At 32.9% G+C, this 25180-nt stretch overlaps 1 long non-coding RNA gene across 1 annotated transcript; it reads right to left on the reverse strand.

Annotated features, from left to right (window-relative positions):
• Positions 1-6465: 6465 nt before the first annotated feature.
• Positions 6466-25148, reverse strand: LOC127707282 (uncharacterized). Its single transcript, XR_007984744.1, has 3 exons — positions 24980-25148; positions 15535-15601; positions 6466-6662 (listed from the first exon to the last, which is right to left on the reverse strand). It is a non-coding gene; the product is annotated as an uncharacterized LOC127707282 (long non-coding RNA).
• Between the last annotated feature and the right edge of the window lie 32 nt (positions 25149-25180).

The raw sequence follows: 25180 nt of genomic DNA on the forward strand, positions 1-25180 counted from the left end.
CATATTGTTTTTTGGACTTTATTTGAAAGAGAACACAAAGCACTTCCTTTCTTGAAATTTTTATGTAGAAATCAATGGTAGATATTTTTTAATACTGGAAATCTTTTTCATTTTTGTGTATTATTTGTAGCTAGAATTGAATAAGATCAAAACATCAAGAATCTTTATCTCTATAATCTTTAATTGATAGATACAAATCTACTTTTTAATGTGAAAAAAAATATTCTCCTAGATTTGGTATTATTGGTGGATTGAAGACAATAGTTTTTAGTTTTTATTAGTATAATTGTTTTTTAGTTATGATTTTTAATAGAGTAGAAATCGGTTTTTATTAATTGCACTTATATTTTTGCAAGTTTATTTTTATCGTTAATTTTCAATATAATTATGTTGAAATAAAGTTACATTTTCGTCTCCTAAGATTAGTTAAAGATAACAGTATTTTCCAAAGAATTTATTACAGAGTAGAAAGTTAATTGTTAATCTTAACGGGATTCCTAAATTTTATGACACCTTCAGTAGGTCAGTCTAGTCAGTTGGAGTTCAAATAATAGTCGTCTGCAAATGCAGCTGTGGCGATTTAATTACTTTGTTTTGATCATCTCTGGGAATCAGGTTAAATTAGTGTGAAATTGTATGTCTAATGTTCAGACGTAAACAGATCGTCTTTATCATGCGATAAGTTAACATCGAAAACAATGTTGTGAAACTGTAATACGCAATGATAGTAAATATTGTAAATATTGGATTAAAACGTAGTTATTAGCAAACATTCGAGTTAGTTATATGTTATGGATATAATAATGCTATTGGTATAACATTATCGACGAACTCCCAAATCACACACATTCGAGTTAGTTATATGTTATGGATATAATAATGCTATTGGTATAACATTATCGACGAACTCCCAAATCCCAAATCGTCGAACTTTATATGAACAATTTATTCCACTGCACAATTCAAATCGTCTCCGCAACAATTGGATTATTTGAAATTTTAAATAACAACCACATTATGTTCATATTGCGGAAAAACATGAAACTGAGGTTGCTATAGTGAGGAAACGAAGTCGTTGCCCCCCAATATTGTTCATCATAATTTAGTTCAAAAATCATGAAATACCCTCACTCATAATTTTAAGAAAAAGATAAAATGGTAGAAATTAATAGGCTGTTTGGTCTTTAAATCAGAGTGTCGTTGAAAGTATCAGAATAGTAAACCATAGTAAGGGTCTTTCCGATTGTCCCACTTTTAAAATTACAGGTTAGAAAGTATTGAAATTTTGTGGGACAATCGGGAATATGTTTGTTGGACAATTGGGAAGTTTAAATGTTGGACAATCAGGAATTGTTTTGATAATGATTAATTTAATTTAGTAGTGTGTAGCAGTTAATTACAGGTTACTTATCAATGTTACTTACAAAATATGAAATAAACCTGAACAAATAATAATATTTACATATTTTATTTTACACATAGTATGGTCCGTGTATATTTGCGTCCATTGATTTTTCGTTTTGAGATATCAAAAACAAAAAACGAAAAACGAAAGTGTTTTCATTTTTTGCTTTCGATTTCACAAAAACCAAAATGAAAAACAAAAGTGTTTTCGTTTTTCGTTTTTGATTTCAGCAAACAAGAAAAAAAAATCAACATTTAATTTCAATTCCTGTATTTTGTTCTATTCAATTCTCGATTTACATAGTACAATGTTTTTCTTTCAAATTTCCTTGTTTTCATCTTGAATAAAAAAAAAATTATTATATCAAAATAATAAATGAATCACAAATTTGAATAGTACAATGAAATATTATATACAGATGGTAAAACATAAAACGATTGATTACAACATCACATTAACAAGAAAGGTTACAACTTATGTGATAAGAAAACTAGCCCTGTCGTTAAAGTATGCACAGCGGTTATCAGATCAATAGTATTTAAATCGAAGATAATGTCGACGAATGGAAAAGACTTTATCAATCTTAACAAAAAGGATGCATGATCTTTACACTTCAGAACTGAAAGGTTGGTTATCTAAATCTATTATAATTGCATGATGACTGAGGCTAATCAGCAAATACTACACGAACATTCAAGACGGTAATAATAGGTATACGCTATTTAGATTATTAAAAAAAAAGTTCAAACCCCAAGTCGAGGTTTAGTAGGCCATCTTATATGTCACCAGGAAGCAGTCCAAAAGAAGATGTCTCAATAATTGGTGGTTTATGTTGTTGGTTTTGACTTTGCGTGATGGCAATACAAATATTTTGATAATCATTCATAACCATGAACTTGTTGGACCATTTTTATTTTCAAGCAGAAAAGCATCGAAACTTAATTGTTGGCAGCATGTTAGATCAACCATAGAAATAGCCAAAAGCACAGGCGCTTGAGAAAAATGTGGCTTTCCCCCATTTTTTAGGAAAGGGGGGGGGGGGGGTCTCTTTGAAAGCGACAAGGCCAATTTTCCCTGGACTCATTTCACTCATAAGGTCAAAATCTAAAATTGGTCTGCACATTGAAAATTGAAGATGAAGTTGTAACTTATATACATGTATTTTGTGTCAAAGTTTAACTTATTCTCCTGAAATCAAAATACTATTCAGTGCTATATGTTTCTGTTGAAGGCATTGTTATACAAAATTGCAAAGGGTAAGAGCCTAATTCTCATTATTTTTTTTTCATTCACAGGGTCTTTAATGTTTATATTATATATTTAACATATTTTTTTTATAATTAAAGTTCATTTATATGTTTCGGAGTTAAGTGTGACGTCCATTTTCACTGAAATAACACACATGTGTTTATGTGCCACCTAATGCCCGCCTCCAGGTTCGGGATTTTTTCGCTGTGTTGAAGACCCATTGGTGGCCTTGGGCTGTTTTCTGCTCTTTGGTCGGGTTGTTGTCTCTTTGACACATTCCCCATTTCAATTCTAAATTTTATTTTACCAATTTTACACATAAATTTCCATAAACTCAAAATGCAATTCAGCGTTACATGTTGCATGCTGTTGAAGATACAATTTTATATGTTTTAGTCATATTTTGCATCGAGGGACTTCGATAGCCAAAATGAATTAGTGTCCGAAAGACAAAACATAGCTTTACTTCTAACACAATTTTAGTTTTGGTTAACGATGACCTTCTTATACGTTTTAGAAATGAATACTCAAAAGCACAAATTTGCAAGAATCGCGATTTTGAGCTATCTTTAGGCGTTTATAAGATGGCGACACGTTTAGAATAAAGCGATTATATAGTAAAACCCTTAGAGTGTACACTTTGGGATGTGGTTCTATGAACCTAAGTAAACTTTAAGAGTGATAGACTTTTTGTAAATGGCCCTGGTTTGAAATAAATCAAGGGGTAATCGGCTCTACTTTTTAAAAATGTTTTTGACTTTTACATCGGCAGGCGACGCTAACCAAAATGAATTAATTTGTATCCGAAAGACAATACATATAATAGCTTCACTATGTTTATATTCATTTTATGGAGTTTTGGTTTATGGAGTTTTGGTTTGGTTTACTATATTTTTATAATTCATTTTGACGAAACATACTTAAACGTTGCCAAAATCTTTCAAAATTTTTCCCGTTTGGATTATCTGTAGACTCTTTAGGCATTCAAAGTTCTGTAATCTGTTTAGGAATTACTTATTATATTGTTAGAACCTTAGAACACATACATTGGGTTGCAATACATGTACTAAGAGTTTAGTTAAAGGTTGATATACTTTTTTAAAAATGGCCATGGTGTGAAATACATTCAGTGGGGAATTGGCCTTTAGTCTTCCTTTTTAAAAATTATTTACAATTATTTAATGCGTTCTTTTTGTACTGTAGATACGTGTTAAGAACATAGCGAAAGCAAGTATATGCAGAAGCTTATATAGACCTCGTCTTAGCTTAATAACGTCGTGTCAGCAACCTATGATATGTAAAATATTTAATCACAATCAAAATTCAGAGTTGTCAGATTGTACAATTAATAGAAAGTGTAAGTAGATTCTTAGCTTTCAAAGAGATCCCTTCCTCCTTTTTTTTTAAATGGAGGAAAGATACATTTTTCTCAAGCGCCTGTTTTTTGGACTATTTCTGTGGTTGATCTACCATGCTGCCAAAAATTAAGTTTCGATGCTTTACTGCTTGAAAATAAAAAAGGTCTAACAAGTTCATGGTTATGAATGCTTATCAAAATATTTTATTGCCATCACGCAAAGTCGAAACCAACAAAATAAACCACCAATTATTGAGACATCTTTTTTTGTACTGCTTCCTGGTGACTCATAAGATGGCCTTCTAAACCTCGAATTAGGGTGTGAACTTTAAAAAAAAAATCTAAATAGCGTATAAATAGTATCACCGTCCTGAATGTTCGTGTAATATTTGCTGATTGGCCTCAGTCATCATGCAATTCTAATAAATTTAAAAAACCAACCTTTCAATTCTTAAGTGTAAAGATCATGCATCCTTCTTGTTCAGATTGATAAAGTCTTTTCCATGCATATTTCATAATATAGACATCACAACACATCATATAGTAGCAACTAATTATGTCCAAGTGTAGCAAATAAGAGGCAATGTTAGCATACTGAAACACACTATCTTCACCATTCTGAAGTGAAGACAATCTTTGAGTTCTTGTAGGCGTTTGTTGATTTGTGTGCATTTTTTCTTCTCTTTGTTGGTCATACCCTCGGCTTGGTATACTGAATGATGGTCATTTCGTTTGCTGCCTGCTCTTATTTAAGGTAGTTCAGTAGCGTGTATAATTGTGTTTGAGGAGGATTGTCGTCCTTGATCCTTAGGTTTTGGTAATAACTTCATAGCTACCCAGGATATTGTGACATAGTACGAAAACGGAGTGTTACTTCCTGTTTTGTCCGAAATTTCCAGGTTTTAAGTGGATGGAAACAGACGTCTTCTATTTCTGCATGTGGTACCAGTGGGAGAACTGCTGCCCTGCGTATAAGTTGAGTCATGTTGACTGCACTTTACGGCAAACACACTTGGTATATTGGAAAAACAACCTTTAATAGTGATTATTGGAAAGGCTGATCTGGCAGAATTCTGGACAGCAGCTTCGTTATAAATAAAGAAAGTTGCTGGGTTCAAGTGAATCTGATGTTGCTTCCCTGGTAAAATTGCAAAGACTAGTTGCAACATCTCACCATCAACAAATGGGTGCATGTAGAGTGTAGATTGTAATTGAGTTTCTACTTTTTTTTAAAATTGCATGCATTATTTCTAGATTAATTTAAAAACTTTAGAGAAAATGTAATTAAAATTACAGTATTGACATTTGTTTTATAAATACACGTAACATTGTAGATATATTGCATACATCAGAAATATTATATGATATAATCAAAAGTGCAATAATCATGATAATTATATGAAAAATAATATTTTTTACTTCTTATTAAATCAATACTAAACAATAGTTTGAACATGCAATAATTAATTCTTGTTTATTTGGCAAAACAAACAACAGTTACCTGGTTTATCTTAGAACATTTTACTTCATAAAATAATGTGGGACAATCAGAACCTGTCATGTGGGACAATCAGAACTCCTTAATTTTAAAAAGTGGGATAATCGGGAATAAACCGAATAGTATAAGGTTTATAATATAATTAAAGGATTTTAAACAATCATATGCTTATACATACAATGGAAAAGTCTTACAATTGCTTGTGAAGGATGTTTTGAATCAATATTGTATTTTTTTATATAATATGATGAAATCAGCCTTTTAAAATACGAATAAATCAGCATGTGTAATACTGATGCCGTCGCCCTGTTGATATTACTACAGCTTTTCGGCTCGGTCCAATACAGAAAAAAAAACGTATCAGCCTGTGGGTAAATTGTCAGAAGAAAATTATAGTTTTGAGCCTTTTTACGAATTGTTTTTGTATTTGGTTGATGTTTTGAACTGAAAGTATACAAACGTTCTCTTTGTACATGATTCAATGCAAAATAGGTAGGTAGGGTGAAGGTTGGCGCCTATTAAAACCCGCTACATTTGTTTGCACCTGTCAGAAGTCAGGAACCTGATGTTCAGTGGTTGTCGTTTGTTGATGTGGTTCATAAGTGTTTCTCGTTTCTCGTTTTTTATTTAGATTAGACCATTGGTTTTCCTGTTTGAATGGTTTTACACTAATCATTTCTGGGGCCCTTTAGAGCTTGTTGTTCGGTGTGAGCCAATGGTCCGTTTTGAAGGCCGTACTTTGACCTATAATGGTTTACTTTTACAAATTGTGACTTGGATAGAGAGTAGTCTCATTGTTACTCATACCATATCTTCTTATATCTATGTACAGTTTATATGTATTGAAAAAAAACATTATCTGATGTTGAAATCAATACAAATTTATTGCTTCTGGAGTTTGTACGTGTATGCTTTAAAATCACCATTTGATTAAATCGATTATAACTTACAATCTTCTCGGAAGTAGATCACAATGTTTGTCATATGGGCAACTGCTGGAAGTTGTAGGCCCCACCAAGCGTAAATCTGATCTTTATCTGTATTAGCGCATCCGTCAGCCTTCTTATTATTTGCAGGTCCTTCTATTGCAAGCCTTGCAAAACGTCCTGGAAAAGTTGTGCGTTGTAAGGCTAACCCTTGTGATGCAAGATTTACTGTAGAAGAAATAGTACAAATGTAAAATATCATGGGATTTTGTATATTAAGTTGAATGACTAAAAAGGTAGTCCTATGTATTTTCAACTGTTGGCATTTGTCGTTAGTATCAATTTTCAATTATCTCCTGTGAAACAATTGGGAGAGCTGTGCACAATTTGGAGAGCTGACGACCGTTGTTCGTTAGGTAGTCTGATTGAAGGGCAAATGTATGACCTGTTAAATCATACTATTGGATTAAAGTTTTTCTCTACACCTATACGTACTTTCATAATTTATCGTAAGTAGTTATTATAAAAACTCTGGAAGGTTGTAGTATATTTGGTATCTATTCAATTTTGATAGTTTAATTAAAGTCTTATCCATTACAGTTCTAGCATTTAAAGACGTGGCGATGTATAAAATAAATTTCACTTCTGCATTTTTGTTCTCTGAAAGTGAAAATCATTTCAGAAACATTCCAATATACATGTAACTGCATTTAATTTGCTTTTATTTTATTTTTTTTTTATCTTTAACCATTAACATTGTTTTGAAGGGAATCATTTGTAAAACAAGGTAGATCAAGGGTAGTAACTCGAAATTTGAATTGCAAATAAACTCATAATAAATACCAGGATTGAAATTTTGTACGCTAGACGCGTGTTTCGTCAACAAAATACTCATCATTGACGCTCCAATCAAAAAGGTTAAAGGGGCAAAATAAAGTAAGAAGTTGAAGAGCATTGAAGACCCAAAGTTGCTTATTGCTTACGAGTTTGAAATACGCAGATTATTCATAATCTCAGGCTTTGATTGAGAATGCAGATATTAATAAACAGTATGTTTGACACCCAGGTGTCAAGTGTTTATTGTCAAAATTGTCTGAATTGTCTGGTAACAAATGTACGTCATTTGTGACACAACATCAACATCAGGGAATGACACCGATAGTATAGGTCGCAATACACAGTTACACAAAAAAGAGATTGTTCTCAATGCTCTTTACTTTCGTACTTTGTTTTGCTGGTGTTTTTGTCTTGTTTGAATCGAGCATCAGTGTTTTTCCCTCTGAATAATGAACTATTCAGCGATGATTTCATAAGTACGAAGCATCCCAAAAATTTAACACAGCACTTTTCTTTCAAAACAGTGTAGAGAAAAGAAAATATAAGACACTTAGTGAAAAAAATAGTGGGTACCCTTTTATCATGTCTATGCTGTTACCAACACATATGTAAGTTACCACAATATTATACTTGTAAAAAGTGCAATTATGTGTTGGAAACCAAATTTACAACAGAAAAACATTTACACTGCATCAGAGGGAGTAGTTATTTCACAACAGAATTCATAAATGAAGAAATAATTTTGTCTATCCTGCTAATTTACTATGGTTACAGTAACAGGATAGACAATATTTGACTGAAACGTCTTTGAAAAGTATATATTAATTAAATAAAATTTTACACATACTGAAATGTTTGGTGGTTTGAAATCATTTAAAGGTAACAACGTCCTAATCTTCGCAATTTAGCATAAACAAAAAGCTAAACTGTTATCGGTAACAGGATAGACAATAATGGTAATAGGATAGAACTTAATATGGTGATATATCGTTAACGAACGTTCCTGTTACCAAAAAAAAAAAAAACGACAAAAGTAAACCAACATGCTAAGGAATTACTTGATGTTGGATTTATTAGAAAGAGAACAAATTCTGAACATTATGAATTGCTTTCTTAGACTAGCGTTGCTAGTGGTTAGTTTTATAACTTTTGAAAACCAATTTTTAGAGGTATTTTTCAGTACAACACGGGAAATTGACAAATAATCTATCATTACACAGAATGATAATATATAGAAGTTTTTACTCTTGAAACTATATAATTGACCACGAAAAACAAGTTTAAAATGCTATCGAAATCTTTTCTAAATAACTCAAAATATCTTTTCAACATGGTAACAGGAGAGACAAAATATTGCACCACCTATCAAAAATGTTTCCATATATTTTTGTATGACATTATTAAGATTGCATCTTTTGCAATGTTTATGTTGTTCCATAAGTATTGTTTGCTTTGATTTGCTTATGAAGAGGGTGGTTTAAATTAGCAACGTTTATTCAATTTTGCAATACTCAAAATTCGACATTTTTTTAAAATAAAGTAAAATAACAAAAATACTGAACGGAAAGTCCCTAGGCAAATAACAAAATCAAAAGCTCAAACACATCAAACGAATGGTTACAACGTCTTACTATATAAATATATTTGTCGTATTTATCTGTTAGTAATCGTGAAATAGATCCCATAAGAGCAGACTATACGAAAATAGTAAGTAAAACTCTTCAAACAATTACTTTTTGAAACAACTTGTTAGACAACTTCTAATCACACCGACCGAGATGCATCAGGTTCTTTAAAATATTCAAGCAAATGTTCCTTTCGGTTAAATTTTGTACTTTGCATACTCTAAGGAGACTTCGCAAGATACTTGTGTCACGTACCGTAACAAGCATACGACGTTTTTGATTTTTTAAAGAAACGTAAAGAACAGATTTTCTTCAGAATATTTAGTTAACGTTTCTTTCTCTAAATAAAGCAATTGTATAATATTTGAGGTATGATGCACTTTTTACAGACTTTGGTTATGGTCTACATGCAATCACTGAGACTTTCTAAAATGTCTAAACGTAAAGACACGGGTAAAGAGAAGTCATTGTTTCCGTCAACAGATAAAAGCAACCGATGCAGCATGTATAATAACTGTTTTATAAAGATAAAACGATGTGATATGATTGCCAATGCGACAAATCTCCACAAGAGATCAAATGACTTTTGTATTCTGTAGCGCACTATCAACATATATGTACCAATACGTACTTGAGTATTTGTACTTTTCAAGTCTTGTGCAAATTTGAATCATATATCTTGTTGAATGCATACTCAAGTTTTCTGGCACTGAGAATACAAATGAAAGGCAGCGACGTACATTTGTGTTAAGGCGACAATTCCTTAGACATCTATATATGTATTTCATACAAATCTCGTAACACAGGTTTCGTTTAATTTTTCATAGTGAGAAAATGTACAGTAAATGTACATTTTTTGGTATAAAAAAATCATACTTGCGATAATTTTCGATAAATATCAACAGGAAGATGTGGTATGAGTGCCAATGAGACAACTCTCCAAGCATTTTTATCTTTAAATCTGGTATAATGTTAAATTTCGCAAAGTTAATTGATGCGGGACAGACCTCATGCGTCATCTGATTCCCATATTTTTCTACTCTATCCGCTTTTGAAGGGAAACATCAAGTGTGCTATGAAGGTGTTAAGGCGTTTATGAACGGGAAAACAAAATGGAGCTACTTCGCGGAAAAAAGAATCCGCGACACTCGTTTTATGTCGACTAGTATCATGCAAAATGTAACGCGGGACAGGACACAAATAACCATTTTCACGAGCTTTTCTCACTTGCTCTGCATAATACTTGCAATATTAAGAAAGAAGATAAATAAGGATTATTTTGATATACCGCATGTTATCAATACATTTTTACATTAATACTGAAACATTTTTAGAATAAGGAGAGGACGTTTTTTTCGAAGATACTGTAGTCTAGTAACTTGCGACGTCTCTAAGTGTAATACTCATGCTAAATCATTTCCGTATTCTCTGTCCAGTCTTCTTTTTTTGGGGGGAGGGGTGGGGGAGATAACAAAATTCAAAATCAATATCTGTTATGATTAGTGATTAAAATCGTATCAAAGTAACCTAAATGTAACATCTTCAAGCTCAAGTAATTTATAGGTTTAAGTGACTAACTATTACATGAAAACGAATACTTTTATCAAATCACCCGTGAATACTTTTATCAATTTAAGTAAACACATTCCTTTAAAAAAATAAATAACTTGGCCTGGGAAGAACGGAAAAAATCCTCCTTCTCACCCCAGAATATCAAATGGTCGTCCCCTAAATAAGAAACATCTTATATATACAAATAGATAGTAGTGATCAGCTATGCAGTGGTTTTCAAAGAAATTATTATAATTGAATAAACTTGACAGAGAGATATATCTCGCCTATATGTTCTTTTGGTAGTATACATGTTAACATGGTTAAAGTTAAAACCATGGCACAACTTTAACATGTTTAAAATAAAAGGTGTCATAGTTATCGTGTAATATAAATTGAAACATTACAGCATATTGTTCTAGGGATTGTACATGATCTTGTCTTCCTTATTGTGTACATGGATTAATTTATAAAGTTGATTTATGATATCGATACCCTTATGTCTGTACTCGATATTTGAGTGTATTTTCCGACGATAGGTAGGCACTTTTAGCTCGGTCATGAACTTGTAGTGTTTATATTTGTTTTTCCTGTACTTGTGCTTTCTTTATGGTATTCTATTACACCGTTATTATATAGTGAAGTGATTTTCCTGTACTGATTTTATTGTAATGTTTTAAATAACCATTTGTAACTTAACCAATTGAGATTAAAAAGGGAGGATGAAAATGTTCAACCTTACAAAATGTTATTGGATGTTGGCATATCTTTGATGGGCAATTCACTCCTTATTTTTCGGTATGAGGCGGTTTCGAGCTTACTTTCCTGTGGAGGGATCTGTCTAGTATAACTAGAAGCTCTAAAGAGCCTGTGTCGTTGACCTAGGTCTATAAGCATCTTCAACTATGGACTCTCGCCACCAATGTGGACTAGAATAGAATTCATTACAAAATTTTATTTTTCTATTATCTTGTATTGCTGATAATTGTTTTTTTTTTAATTGTTTTTTGTTTACGGTTTCTCTCTATTTCCTTTAGTTTGTTAGCACAAAAAAAGGGAAAACAATTATCAATTGAGGCAATCACTCCTATGAAGAGAAAACCTACAATTTCGGCAAAATTGTACTTATTTGTAGATTTTGTCTTGCTGATCATTATTGCTATTTTAAGTGTCCATCTATCTTCTACAGTTTTCAAGATAGTGTGCAAAAACGTAAAATATTGGTAAAGAGCAAGTACTCTTACAAGGAGTTGACTGATGATTTCGGATATTTGACTTATTTGTAGATCAAGTCTTGCTGATCATTTTGCTTATTTATGTTTCCACCAATCTATTATAGTTTTTTTGATATAAGGCAAAAACGCCATAAAATGGTAAAAATTATTATCAAAGGGCAAGAACTCCAATATGGGACCGTCAGACGATTTCCTGACTGTAAACTTATTGATAGATCTTGTCTTGATGATCACGTTTGCATAATTAAGATTCTATCTATCTTTTATAGTTTTTCCGATATTAGGCAAAAACGCACAAAATTGAAAAAATATTCATGAAATGGCAATAACTCCAATAATTGTCTGATGATTCGACAATGTGGATTTATTTGTAGATCTTATCTTTTTGATAAATTTGGCCCAGTAGGTTCAGAGGAAAAGTTGTAAAAGTAAACGACGACGACGACGACGACGACGGACGACGGACGCCAAGTGATGAGAACAGTTCACTTGGCCTTTTAGCCAGGTGAGCTGAAAATACATGTAAAATAGAGAATGGAAAAGGGGAATGTGTCAAAGAGACAACAACCCGACCAAAGACCAGAAAACAGCTCAAGGCCACCAATGAGTCTTCAACGCAGCAAGAAAATCCCACACCCGAAGGCGGCCTTTGGCTGGCCCCTCAACGATAATGTAAACCAATTCAGCGAAATTGACACCACACATACTAATGAACCAAAATTAAATAAACACACAAGACTATCAAAGTTAGAGGTTCCTGACTTGGGACAGGCGTAAAAATGCTGCGGGGTTAAATATGTTTGTGAGATGTCAATCCCCCTAAGCCTCTAACCAATGTGGAATAAACAAATACACAGAAATAAACACAGTAAAACTCAGTTTAAAGAAGTCCAAAGTCCGATGTCAGAATAGGTAACAGAAGAAATTAAGCAAAATGACAATGCACAAATAAAATTTAACAAAGGACTACTAGCAGTTATTGACATGCCAGCTCCAGACCTAAATTATGCTGATCGAAAGGATATGGCTTGATCATATGAAAATCAACCACTATCCCTCCCGTTAGGGGTATAGCATCATACCATCATATATTTAACGGAATAACGTACTCCGTATCATGCCAACAACTGGTTTCAAAGTGTTTGTTGAGTCTAAATATTTTGATTTCTGTGTCATTAGTCGATGAGTCAAACAGTCTTGGCAGAATATTTATGTTTTGTTTAAATGGATATACACACATTCTAATGTACACAGGCCACTGTAATCATGGAAAGCTAATTATCTCAAAGTTTGATTTAGTCCGTAGTTCAATCGCTTGAAATATAATAGCCAGATAGTAGAAAAAGCACAAATTTTGACGCACCACAGCTTCATGTTTACTCTCAGTGCTATCGCTCAGGAAAACAAATTGAAAACGGCAAATAGGCAAAAAGGACTGGAGTTTTATTCGTAACTGCTGATAAGAACTGATATTCATTTTCAATTGTCGTATATGCCAGTTTTTACCAGCTAAATGTAGCTGCACTTAAAGATACTTGCAATTTAATCAATGTTTATTTAACTTTTTGCCTCAATTTCTGATAAATTGAAAGTTTTGTTTGAACAATCATCGGATACTGAAATTCGAAATCATGATAACGAAAAGACGTCATAATGAATAAACCAACGTTAATAGTTATGACCAGAACTTATCAAGTCATCTTCCGGTTTGCTGAAAGAAACTGATAAATCGATTATCTGATTGTCTGCATATTGATAATGTAAAATATCAGCTGTTCGACAGAATATGAAGCCTTTTTGAACTCGTTCGCTACGTTCACTCGACAAAAAAATTCATATTGTGATTCGCAGCTGATATTTTACAATATCAATATTCAGACAACCTGATAATCGGTACAAACAATATGATTAGTAGTGCTAAAAGCACACTTTCTGCGGAGTCTACAACTAAAAAACAAATCGACGCTCAAAGTAACATTGATTTTTGTAATAGAGGAAAGGACATTATAAAAGTTAAGAACGAGCAACGAAATGATAACAAATATTAACATATTATTACTTATTTGGAAGACAAGCCAACTCCGTGTGCTGTGGATTCATTTATTTTCGTTGGTATCAATTTTCGTGGATTGAGGAAAACTTACATTTTCGTGGATATTTGATTTATTTCGTGGTTTTGCCAATCTCTGCATATAAAGCCTATAGAAAATGTGTAATTCGTTGAACATTTGAATTCGTGGTTCACCTGTACCTACGAAATCCACGAAAATTGGTTTTCAACGAAAAATAACGAATCCACAGTGTCTAAAAACCATATTGGTAGAAGCTCCGGATTACATATTCAATTTAATAGATGGTGTATTTGATCGGAATAAAAAAGCTAAATCTGCGCGAAATAAGTGCAAGTCCGCATATCAATAAGCTTTAAGTGAAAAATCGAAAACGAGGAGGATTTCTATATGGTCTATATCAAGTTAAAAAAAATGAAAAAGTCGGTGAAGCCGCAGAAATCGCCTAGTGTCTTAGAAGGTTCAAATTATCGCAGAAAGCTCGGGAAATTCTACTTAAACGACCACCTCCTTTAATTGAATAACTAATATTCACTCAACATATATGGGATTGTACTACATGTATTTGTAAACAATTTGTATCAGAATTGTGTTATTGTTGACATTTACTGTGTTTTGGTGATAATTGCATCGCCAAGGTTTAAACAAGTATTCAATTATGTCAACGTAAAATCATAGAGAAATCCCGTCGTTTTAATACATTGGTTTCAGTTTTATCAATGACGAATAAAGGCAACAGTAGTATACCGCTGTTCGAAATTCATAAATTGATTAAGAAAAAACAAATCCGAGTTACAAACTAAAGCTGAGGGAAACACATCAAATATAAGAGGAGAACAAAGACACAACAGAAACACTAAAATGCAACACACACAGAAACGAACTATAAGATAACAATAGCCATTTTCCTGACTTGGTACAGGACATTTTAAGAAAAAGTGGGGGGTTGAATCTGGTTTTGTGGCCAGCCAAACCTTCCGCTTTAATTACAATGTTAAACATAACACTTAAATGACAACATTAAATGACAGGACTACAATACAAATAAATGGAAGAAAATACAGGACAGAGAAACACACAAATAAAAAATACAATAGAACATTACGACAAGCTAATAGTTATCAAAGGTGCCAGGCCTAAAGATGAAGAGCATTGAAAATTCCACAAAATTGTGCCAAATACGGCTAGGTTATATGCCTGTCATAAGAATGCCTGTCATATTGAGTATTTAAAATAATTCATATTTTAGCAAACAGTAAATTTATAAAATATAAAAATGACCATATAATTTATATACATGTTAACACCGAAGTGGTGACTAACTTGCGTCGCAACGGTTCGTTTTTTTATATATCAAACATCGTATCAACCCTCATCCAGTTTAATCCTTCGAGCAGAGTTCTAGGGATTATATTGGTGCCTCAGGTTGATACAGGTGCGATATAAAAAAATCCATAGGATATTTCATGTTTATTCTACCGTTTCAAAGAAGTATCACTGATATCTAAAGTTAGTAGCTTAATTAAATAAACCTGCTGTAATGATTTTAGTTCATATAAAATTGAGAATGGATATGGGGAATATGTCAAAGAGACAACAACCCGACCAAAGTGCAGATAACATATTCCAGAACACATCATGATTACAGGAGCCGTTATATTGACAAAAAGAGAAAGACAGCATATCATTAGTTTGACGAATACATGTACATGTATTGCCATCTTCTATGTTCATTTTAATATGTAATTGGTGCAGATTTTCTTATATTATTACAGTCACTTACTTTGCGCTGCTACTGTCACAATAAAGGTCGCAGTGATGATTGATAATAGTGCTATCTTTAAAATCATCTGAAATGGAATTTCATCTGTTATCATAATCACTATTGAAAATATCTATAAATACCTGGAGCTTTTTATATTTTTTTTACAATGACTACTATTTCATGTGAAAGTAACTTTTACCTGAAATGATTCATTATCATATTTCAATACTACTGTGGATTCATTATCATTCGTTGGATACCAATTTTCGTGGATTTCGTTGGTACATGTGAACCACGAAATAAAATGTTCAACGAATGACAAATTTTCTATAGGCTTGTATGCAAACTTCGGCAAAACCACGAAATTAAATATCCACGAACATGTTAGATTTCCTTAACCCACGAAAATTGGTACCCACCAAAATAAGTGAATCCACAGTAGTTACATAGCGGGCATCACTAGTGGAGCAGGAACTACTGATCCTTCAGGGGAACATGAGTTTACTCACTTTTTGGGGGGAGTGTGTTGATCATTTTTTTGATTTTTGTAATGTTTTGTTAGCTGTTTTTTGTCTATTCGTAATTTAAATTTTTGACCACAAACAAAACACAAAAAGATAGGATGAAATCTTCTGCTTCAGGAAAATAATATACATATGTTACAGGCATTTTCTTAATTTTAGGAAAATGCCTAAAACCTTAAGACATTTTGTAAAATGCCTAAAACCTAAAGACATTTTGTAAAATGCCTAAAACCTTAAGACATTTTCTAAAATGCCTGTAAGATTCAGGCATTATCAAATATTGACTATTGTTTTCCGGAATTTTACAAAATGCGTGGAAAATTTTAGACGCATTTTTAAAAAATGCCTAAAATGGTTTTATTGAATGAAATGTTCACACAAACTAAGCTATCGAAAGTATTGAACAATAGAACAAATTTGTGGTGTTAAATCTGGTTTTATAGCTATACAACCACATTTGGTGAGCCTGGACCATGACATATTTAGCTCTGTCAATACATGTTTTCCAATATTACTAAACTTTCGAAAAACAGGTGTTTTCGCAAACAGCACGCACATGAATATCTTCTTTTCCATTTGGTCCAAAAAGATTGAAGGTACCATTAGCTTGATTAGGTTGACTTACACCCTATGGCATAGCAGAGCATTCAACAGGCTGAAGCAGATCTTTGCATGGCGGGGTATTCGTGCATAGCACAGGACACGTACCCTGTCGACATACCCAGTATTGCTTCCTTTAGAGATCATGCGATTCCCTCAGGTTTTGTTTGGTTACCATGATTTAAACATCGATAAACCACTGTCGCCTTAATTCATCGGGATCATAAGACTCACGAGTTCCCTTGAGGCAGTGAAGATGAAGATATTAATTCTTTGCATCACAACCAAACATGACTTTGTAACCAATGCTGTGATGGGGAATCCATTTGGCTGTGAAGGATGTAAAAATTTACATTCTTTCTGAAGGGGGATATCAAATCTGATGCATCGTGTAAGGAGTGTTCCACGCTCTATGTACATTAACAACTCCTTGACCGTTCTACAGAAGAGGGACGAAAGATACCAGAGGGACAGTCAAACTCATAGATCGAAAACAAACTGACAACGTCATGGCCAAAAATAAAAATACAAACAGACAAATAATAGTACAGATGACACAACAAAGAAAACTAAAGACTAAGCAACACGAACCCCACCAAAAACTGGGGATGATCTCATGTGCTCCGGAAGGGCATGCAGATCCTGCTCCACATGTGGCACCCGTCGAGTTGCTTATGTTATTACAAATCCGGTAAATAGTCTAATTCGGTAAGTCACATTCGTGAAAAGGGAAGGGTATTGTAGTTACGACATAAGGAACATATCCGATATCATCTGTGAAACGGTTATTCCATAACGGTCAACCAACTCGTGATGGCGTCCGTAAAATTTACGAAGGGATGACTTCAACTTCACCATTTGGAACTCTTGGTTTAATAGCTTCCTTGAGAGCAGCAATCCTCTATCAAGGAAATCATGATAGGAAACACAAGCCCGGGAATATCGTATCAATTGGGAGATATATACTCCGTATGCAGACGCTGCTGGAATGTTGCTACATAGAAATGGAAAGTTCACAATTGGGAAGCTGAAATCATCTCTTTTGTCGTAAAGTTTTGTTTTCAACCGACCCTCATTGTCAATTTCTAGATGTAAGTCAAGATATGAGGCAGACTTAACTGTATCTGTAGTATCCTTTATCTCTAGTTCGATGGGATAGATTCGTTCAACATAGTCACCAAATTTTGTATTATTTAGTGAGAGAACATCATCTATATAGCGGAACGTAGAGTTAGAGGATATTCTCTTCCTAAGAAGCTCCTGTATGAAGTCAACCTCATAATAATAAAGAAACAAGTCGGCAAGAAGAGGGGCACAATTGGTTCCTATTGGAATTCCGACAGTCTGTTGAAAAACACGTCCTCCAAACGTAACAAATATGTTGTCAATCAAGAAATCAAGCATCTTGATAATGTCAGTTTCATAGAATTTTTTGTTTGAATCAGAGTGATTCTTTACAAAGTAGGATTTATCCCTCCCCAAGACAAGATACTTGTATCTACGTTCGCCATTCTTTTTAATGAAACACAGTAATACCAACTCTTTCAATTTGTCTTTTAGTTTGGAATGGGGAATACTTGTGTAAAGTGTAGAAAAGTCAAATGTTTTAATACTATTGCAAGATGAGAGAGTCTTAGATTGTATGTACTCTAAAAGATCTTTGGAATTTTTTAGTATCCACATCTGAATCACGCCACCTCTAGAATAGGCAGTTTCACAATAACTTTGGAGCCCGGCTTTGATTGCTGATAAAATAGATGTTAATAATTTAGAAAGAGGTTTCGTGGAGCACTTGGAAGACCCAGCAATATACCGTTGTTTGTAAGGACACTTATGTAGTTTAGGTATCCAATACAGTGATGGAAGATCCAGTTCTTCGTCTTTGGTTGAAATTCCAAAGGAACATAGAACAGACCTATGATTATCTAGGATTTCCTCTTTGGTAAGTGTCGTGAGGGTATATGTTGAGTTTCCAAGTGAATTGTCAATACCTAATTCATTTATCAAGCAGTTTATGTAATGATATTTACACACAAAAACGATGTTGTTTGGGGTTTTATCTGCGGGGACAACAACATATTTGTCATGGAGGTAGGACAAGTGTTTTGCAACATTTGGGTCTTTAAAAATTGATGTAGCGTGGGTATTGATATGCCCATTTAGTTTCTTAATCCGGATTTGTATCAACAACCTCACAGCCTTAATCCATTCGGAAAGAGTATCTACGTCTTCTTTCTCGCGTTTAGCCCATTGCCTGGCATAATCCTCGACTGAATCCATCAGTATTTTGAAGTTGTATTTCCAATTGATGGATTTAGGCTCACGATATTTCGGACCTTTGGATAACAAATTTCGCAGGGAAGTGTTATCGACAATGTTGAGGTCTCCAGTAATAACGTGGCCAGCCGGATTATATGTGAATTGGGAACTAGCACAGGTGCAATCAGGAGGTTTAGACTTGAAGTCGTCAATGTTGAGATCCTGCAAAACGTGTTTGTAATTGAAAATTTTAGTTGCAATTGGTTTGGTATAGGTATAAGAAATTATTGGTACAGACTGATCTTTAAAATAAGGAGGTATTTTCGACTGAACTAATTTATGATGAAGGATATTGCCTAAGTTGACGCCATCGAGACCTTTGTTGGCAAAGGAAAGTTTAAGAAAATATCTTTTCTCTTTTTCATCTTTTCCAATGCGAACTGGTTTGAAAAGTCTGTGACTTGCAATATCCGAAATAATAGCTGTAAGTTTGTATTGGTTTGAATGAGGGTTAGTAACCGTGGTTTCCAAACATAAATTGAACAGAGAATGAAGTTTTGAAAGGGGTAATGAATACAGTTTCGTGCGAATGTGATGAATACCTAACGGCTTTTGTATAAATGACAGCAAGTCATTAATAGAGACATCATGCAAAGTAGGTGATGTATAATGACGATGACCATGACTGCGTCTACGTCGAGGAGTAGAGTTGAAAATATTCATCACATTCACCGAGCTACAGGAAGGACTAGATAGAATACCTATACCATCAATTTTATCATTGCAACCATATGGTGTCGCAGTTCCCAATTGTCGAATCCAGTAGTCCTCTTTTTGTCTACGGAGAGGCGTTGCAAGCTGAGGATTGTTAATCTTGTGGTTTATTTTTTCGATTATACGAACTGTCATAGAAACGATGGTATGTTTGGGAACAACATTTCTGTCCCTATCCAACATACTTCCATTTCAAACCGCAGTCGAACTTTAAGCCGCTTATCCGGGTCAATTCATTGCAGAACTTACATCTATGATTTGATATCAATTTGTTCTCTTCCTAGATATGCATGAAATATGTGCTTTTGAACGCAAACATCAACAACAAGCAGTAAAAAAAAAACGCCCTTCGTTTCCTCTGCTTCATATTACATGCTTCCGTTTTGTATATAGATTAACTTAAAATGTGTTTGTAAATTATATTCCATTGTAAGAACAATTGGTCTTGCCATCATGACAAGAAAATCATGAAATTTCTATCTGAAATACAGAGTAAGTACATATTTAACGTAGTTTCACTAAAAATAACTAATTCGTGTAATAATAGACAAACAAATTTTCCAAGCTTTAATTTTAAAATAAATATAATTTAACCGAACCATTACTTTTTTTTCTTTACAAGATATTACGTATTATCCTTTTTCTACAAATCACCTACAACTAAACAGGCAAGTTGTTGAATTTTATTTAAAATTTCAGTCGTTTTACAAAATGACTAGGTATTTTTAGTCTTTTTATACATTGACTGTCAAGGTTGGGGATTTCATAAATTGCCTGAAAATTCAGTCATTTTACAAAATGCCTAAATTTAGAAAATGCCTGTAACATTATACATTTTTTAACAACGTATCTTATATTGAATTTCATACTTTATGACACTATGCATATGATAATGTTTCTTTTAATCAGCATAATATTCAATTAAATATACATAATGAAAAAATCTTATTTAAGGGTTAATATTCTACGAAAAGTTAGAAACGTTTTCGATCGGTTCACTCTGGAAAAACTATATATGTCTTTTATACGGCCAATTCTTGAATACGCCGATGTTGTATGGGACACACATAATGTAAACCTAATACAAAGGCTTGAATATATCCAGCTAGATGCCGCACGCATAGTTACAGGGGGGACTAAACTTACGAATATTGGTAAGTTATATGTCGAAACTCAATGGGAAAAGTTATCGGAACGAAGAGAAAATCATAGATTGATACTCTGGCACAAAATTATATATGACAAAACACCTAGTTATCTCCGTGAACAAATACCAGGTTTAGTAGAAAGTAGGCATAACCATAATACAAGGCAACGTCAAAATATCTTAGAAATCATTACAAGAACTCGCTTATATTCAGAATACTTTTTCCCTGCAACCGTGAAATTATGGAATAAGATACCTTTTAATATAAGACAGTGCGACTCTCTCTTTCTATTTAAAAAACATATTTGTAAACAAAATAAGAAGGTTCCCACACATTATTATGTTGGAAATCGCATTGGACAAATTCTCCATGCACGCTTGCGAATGAACTCTAGTGCTTTAAACTCCGATTTATTTTTACGTAATTTAGTGGATTCGCCAAATTGTCGTTGTGGTGCTATAGAAACAAGCTCTCATTTTTTATTAACGTGTCCTTACTATACTAACATACGCCAAGTGCTACTGAATTCTCTTGCATATTTTCCGCAGCGTATTGATGTAAATATTTTGCTTTTTGGGTCAGATTGTTTAACTGATGAAGACAATTGTACTCTTTTTGTATTGGTACAAAAATACATATTGAAAAGTAAAAGATTCACACCATAATATGAAAGCATCATTTATATGTTTTCCTTGCATTTCATTTAGCTCATTTCAATCACTTGTTTTTTGTTTTTTGTTTTTGTTTTTTTTTTCTCCCTTTTTTCTCAAACTATATAGTCAATCTTTTTTTGTATTTACTATTCTTAATATATTTCAATTGACAGAGCATGCTCCAAGTATTCATTATATTGTATGTCAACATTCTTTTGGAGACAGATTAAAATAAGCAATGTTGCTTGTTTCTGAATCCCATTGTTTATACTGTATTATATTATATATCATGATTTGACTTATCGAATAAAATATTGTTTAAACCAATATTCAATTATATATTTAACGTGTGTATCGTTCATTATTTTATTACGTTATACTGCTGTTGTACGTGTATGTAATTATGAATGAAGGGAACCTTTAGCAAATATTTTCAATATAGTTTCACAGGAGAAAGTTTTGGAAATTTGCTAGCAAGAATTAATGATTGCCTTTTGAGTACCGGTGGGTTTTTTTTTTCATTCAATCAGAATTATAAAACTAGAATTGTCTGTAGAGGGTTTGCAAAATATCAATACTATACTATATTGAACTCGCTAATCAGATATTATTTTTCAGCAATGTCTCTCAATCTCCCATAAATCATTCATGTCAATTTGGTTACTATGACAAGAAAAGGAGTAGGTCCGGTAAGGGCCGATTTTGGCCTCAAAATTCAGGTTCATCTGATGAAAGATTTTGGACACTTTTTAAACACTTAAGTGTCTACTTCAGTCGATTCAATTAGTTAATGTGAAAGATTTGAACTGATTTAGTCATTAAAGATGCTCAAATTCAAGCTTAAATATGAAAGATCTATCAAATATGCCATAATATGTCACTTTTCAGATGGTTTTTGTCAAAAAGGAAAGTGGCTGCATCCGTGTTCATTCTCACCCTTTATATATGTTATGTATTATCATCAAATACAACTTACATTTAAATATTAAGAATGAACACAAATGCGGCCACTTCCATTTCAGACGGAAACCGTCTAAAAATTAACCAAAATGCTAAAATTTTGACGATTTCAGTAATTTAGAATGACTTAACGATGATAGTACCCGATACATGTGCATTGTATTGTCAAAAACAGTCCAAATGTATGTAACAGAACTATTCTTCTTTCCAATAAATAGCTGAAAATTTACACTTTAACAATTTTGTAAAACTGCTATATTTTGGGGCCAAAAAGGGGTCTTACTGGGCCTACTCCTTTAGGAAAAAATCCCATAGGGTTTCAAATACTCAAATGAATTTCATCTCAAACGAGTTATACATAAAACTCACGTGAACTGATTTTTCGCAAGTTTGACGTGTATCTCATGTTAAACTCTTGTGAAATTAACATGAAATTTACGTGAATTATTTTTTAAATAAAGTTATTCAAATAACATCTCAGTTTTCAAATTTATTAAAATCACGAAAAATACCATTTAAAAAATATGTTCACGTAAAATTTACGTCTCCGCTGTATTAATGAGTTAAGAGATTAGTCGAATACTACTAGCTGAAAACGATCTGTCTGGCTTTGTAATGAAATAAGAACATTTTGAGGGCGGAATACAATTCATTTACAAAACTTTTTATTTGAATAAATACATCTATGTAATTTCATCGTATTATTAGAACGGTTTTTCTTTACAAAAAAGGCCAGAAAATTAGAATCAGCATTAAGAGGAGATATAGCTCATATAATTCAATTTTATGAAGGTAAGCTATGTTTTGTCTATTTCTATGATAGCAAGGACAAAGTATAGAGAATAATTTTCTTTAAATTTTCTTATATATACCCTTTGTCACGCACTAGAATTTTTATTGTCGTCCTTGATAGGACTTTTCCCGATTAAAATTAGTCAAGAGTCGGATCAAGATCCTGTGATTAGTGACTGAAAATTTGTAAAAACATTTATTCAATCACGACAACAATAAGATATTGTTCATGAAGCGTCCCTATTATTCCGTTCTTAATCTAATTCTCGTCGAATTTGTAACTTTCGCATGCTAAAACAAACAACAGAATCTGTTCCGACAGCGTCCCGATTCTCCGAAATGAGTTCCGACAGAGATCAGATAGTAAACCAACAGTGAACAGATGCAGGATTGTTACGATTTTTATCCGATACTGCAGATTCTGTCACGACATGGTCACGATTGTAATCCCAGTAGACAAAATCAGCTGAGTTCCCGAATATTACGGGACGCACCTAGTCGAGAGTGTTTTGCTGACCTCTCCGGTTTATCCCCGATCACTAGGACAAATTTACCTTTAATATTGACCTCCATTAGCAGGCCACAATTCTTAGACTTCAAATCAAAAGACTATAATATGTATGGTCGATGAGTTATTCTGTGATTACAAATAGATAAAAAGAAAAAACAGAGTCCAACACAAAGTTACCAAAGCACTTTGTACCAAATTTAATGAAATTGCGACATATCGTAGCCAATAAGCAACATCCTTTTGTCGTTTATTGTAACTGTTTCTGAAAATGACGATAACAATCTACTTGCTAAATTTAAAATCTGATCTAGACCATTGCCTTTGAACCCAGTTTCATTTTCATTGTCCAAGGACCACATATCAATAGAATTTAGATCTCTATGAATTACGATTTATAAGTTACATTGATATGTCACTTATGTCAAAAGAGAAATTTTATGTCACTGGAACGCTTGGTCAAGATTGATTGAAACATGCAGAGGATACATATATCAAGCAATGAAACTGTACCTACCAGTAAAGACTACCATTTTTATGGTTATGATACGCATGCATGAAAGGGTTAATTGATGTTATGTCTTAGTTTGAAAATTACATAGCTTGCATGGTCATTTAGGCATCTCAGTAGACGATGTAGAATACTAGTATTTATAAATTCAACAAGATGAACACATACTATTAATAAAAATGATATTATACATCCAAATCGTGTAACGTATAAGCAAGAAATTCCGTATCTTCCGTAACCATCTAAACACTAATGATAAAATCAGAGAAACTTAGTACTACATTTTACATGTATAATGATCGTGATATGAACTTATTCAAACTTCAAATCTTTAATAAAATTGTATGCGAATACTGAAAGGTTGAACTTATTGAGAGGTTTTTATAGTTGCTAATACTCAAATGAATAACACAACTGGGTGAGTATTGCAATAATCAGAACTCGCTTTCTGAAATCAGACAAATATATTTGATTGCAGATTTTCCTTTCATAATAATCATTCTCACTTTTTGGTCTTTCATGTCCAAATGGCAATAATAAATGCACGCTATAATTTCTTAATTCTTAGTACTTAATCTTAGTTATTTCCTTATTTATTATATTATAATGATGATTTAAAATGTAACTGTTTGTATAAGTTTGTATTGTTTTTGTCAACCATCTATACATTTTGTTTGGTTCTTCGTTTTGTTTTTCTAAAAGTATTACATGAAGTAAAGAAAAAATAAACTAACCTTCATTGCAGCAATTACATGTACAACATCACATTGTGTCCACTGTTCTATATAATTAACCAGGAAGTACTAGCCATAATGCTTACAAATCCGTATTTATAACCGATTTGGATTTCTTAAGTTGGTTCTTTGTACTCCTAGAGCAGTCAGGCATATATTTTGTACATATAAATTGTATCCTATTAATGTGTTCAAAAGTTA

This window comes from Mytilus californianus, unplaced genomic scaffold (genome assembly GCF_021869535.1).
Source record: "Mytilus californianus isolate M0D057914Y unplaced genomic scaffold, xbMytCali1.0.p SCAF_61, whole genome shotgun sequence".
In the NCBI taxonomy this organism is placed as follows: Eukaryota; Metazoa; Mollusca; class Bivalvia; order Mytilida; family Mytilidae; genus Mytilus; species Mytilus californianus.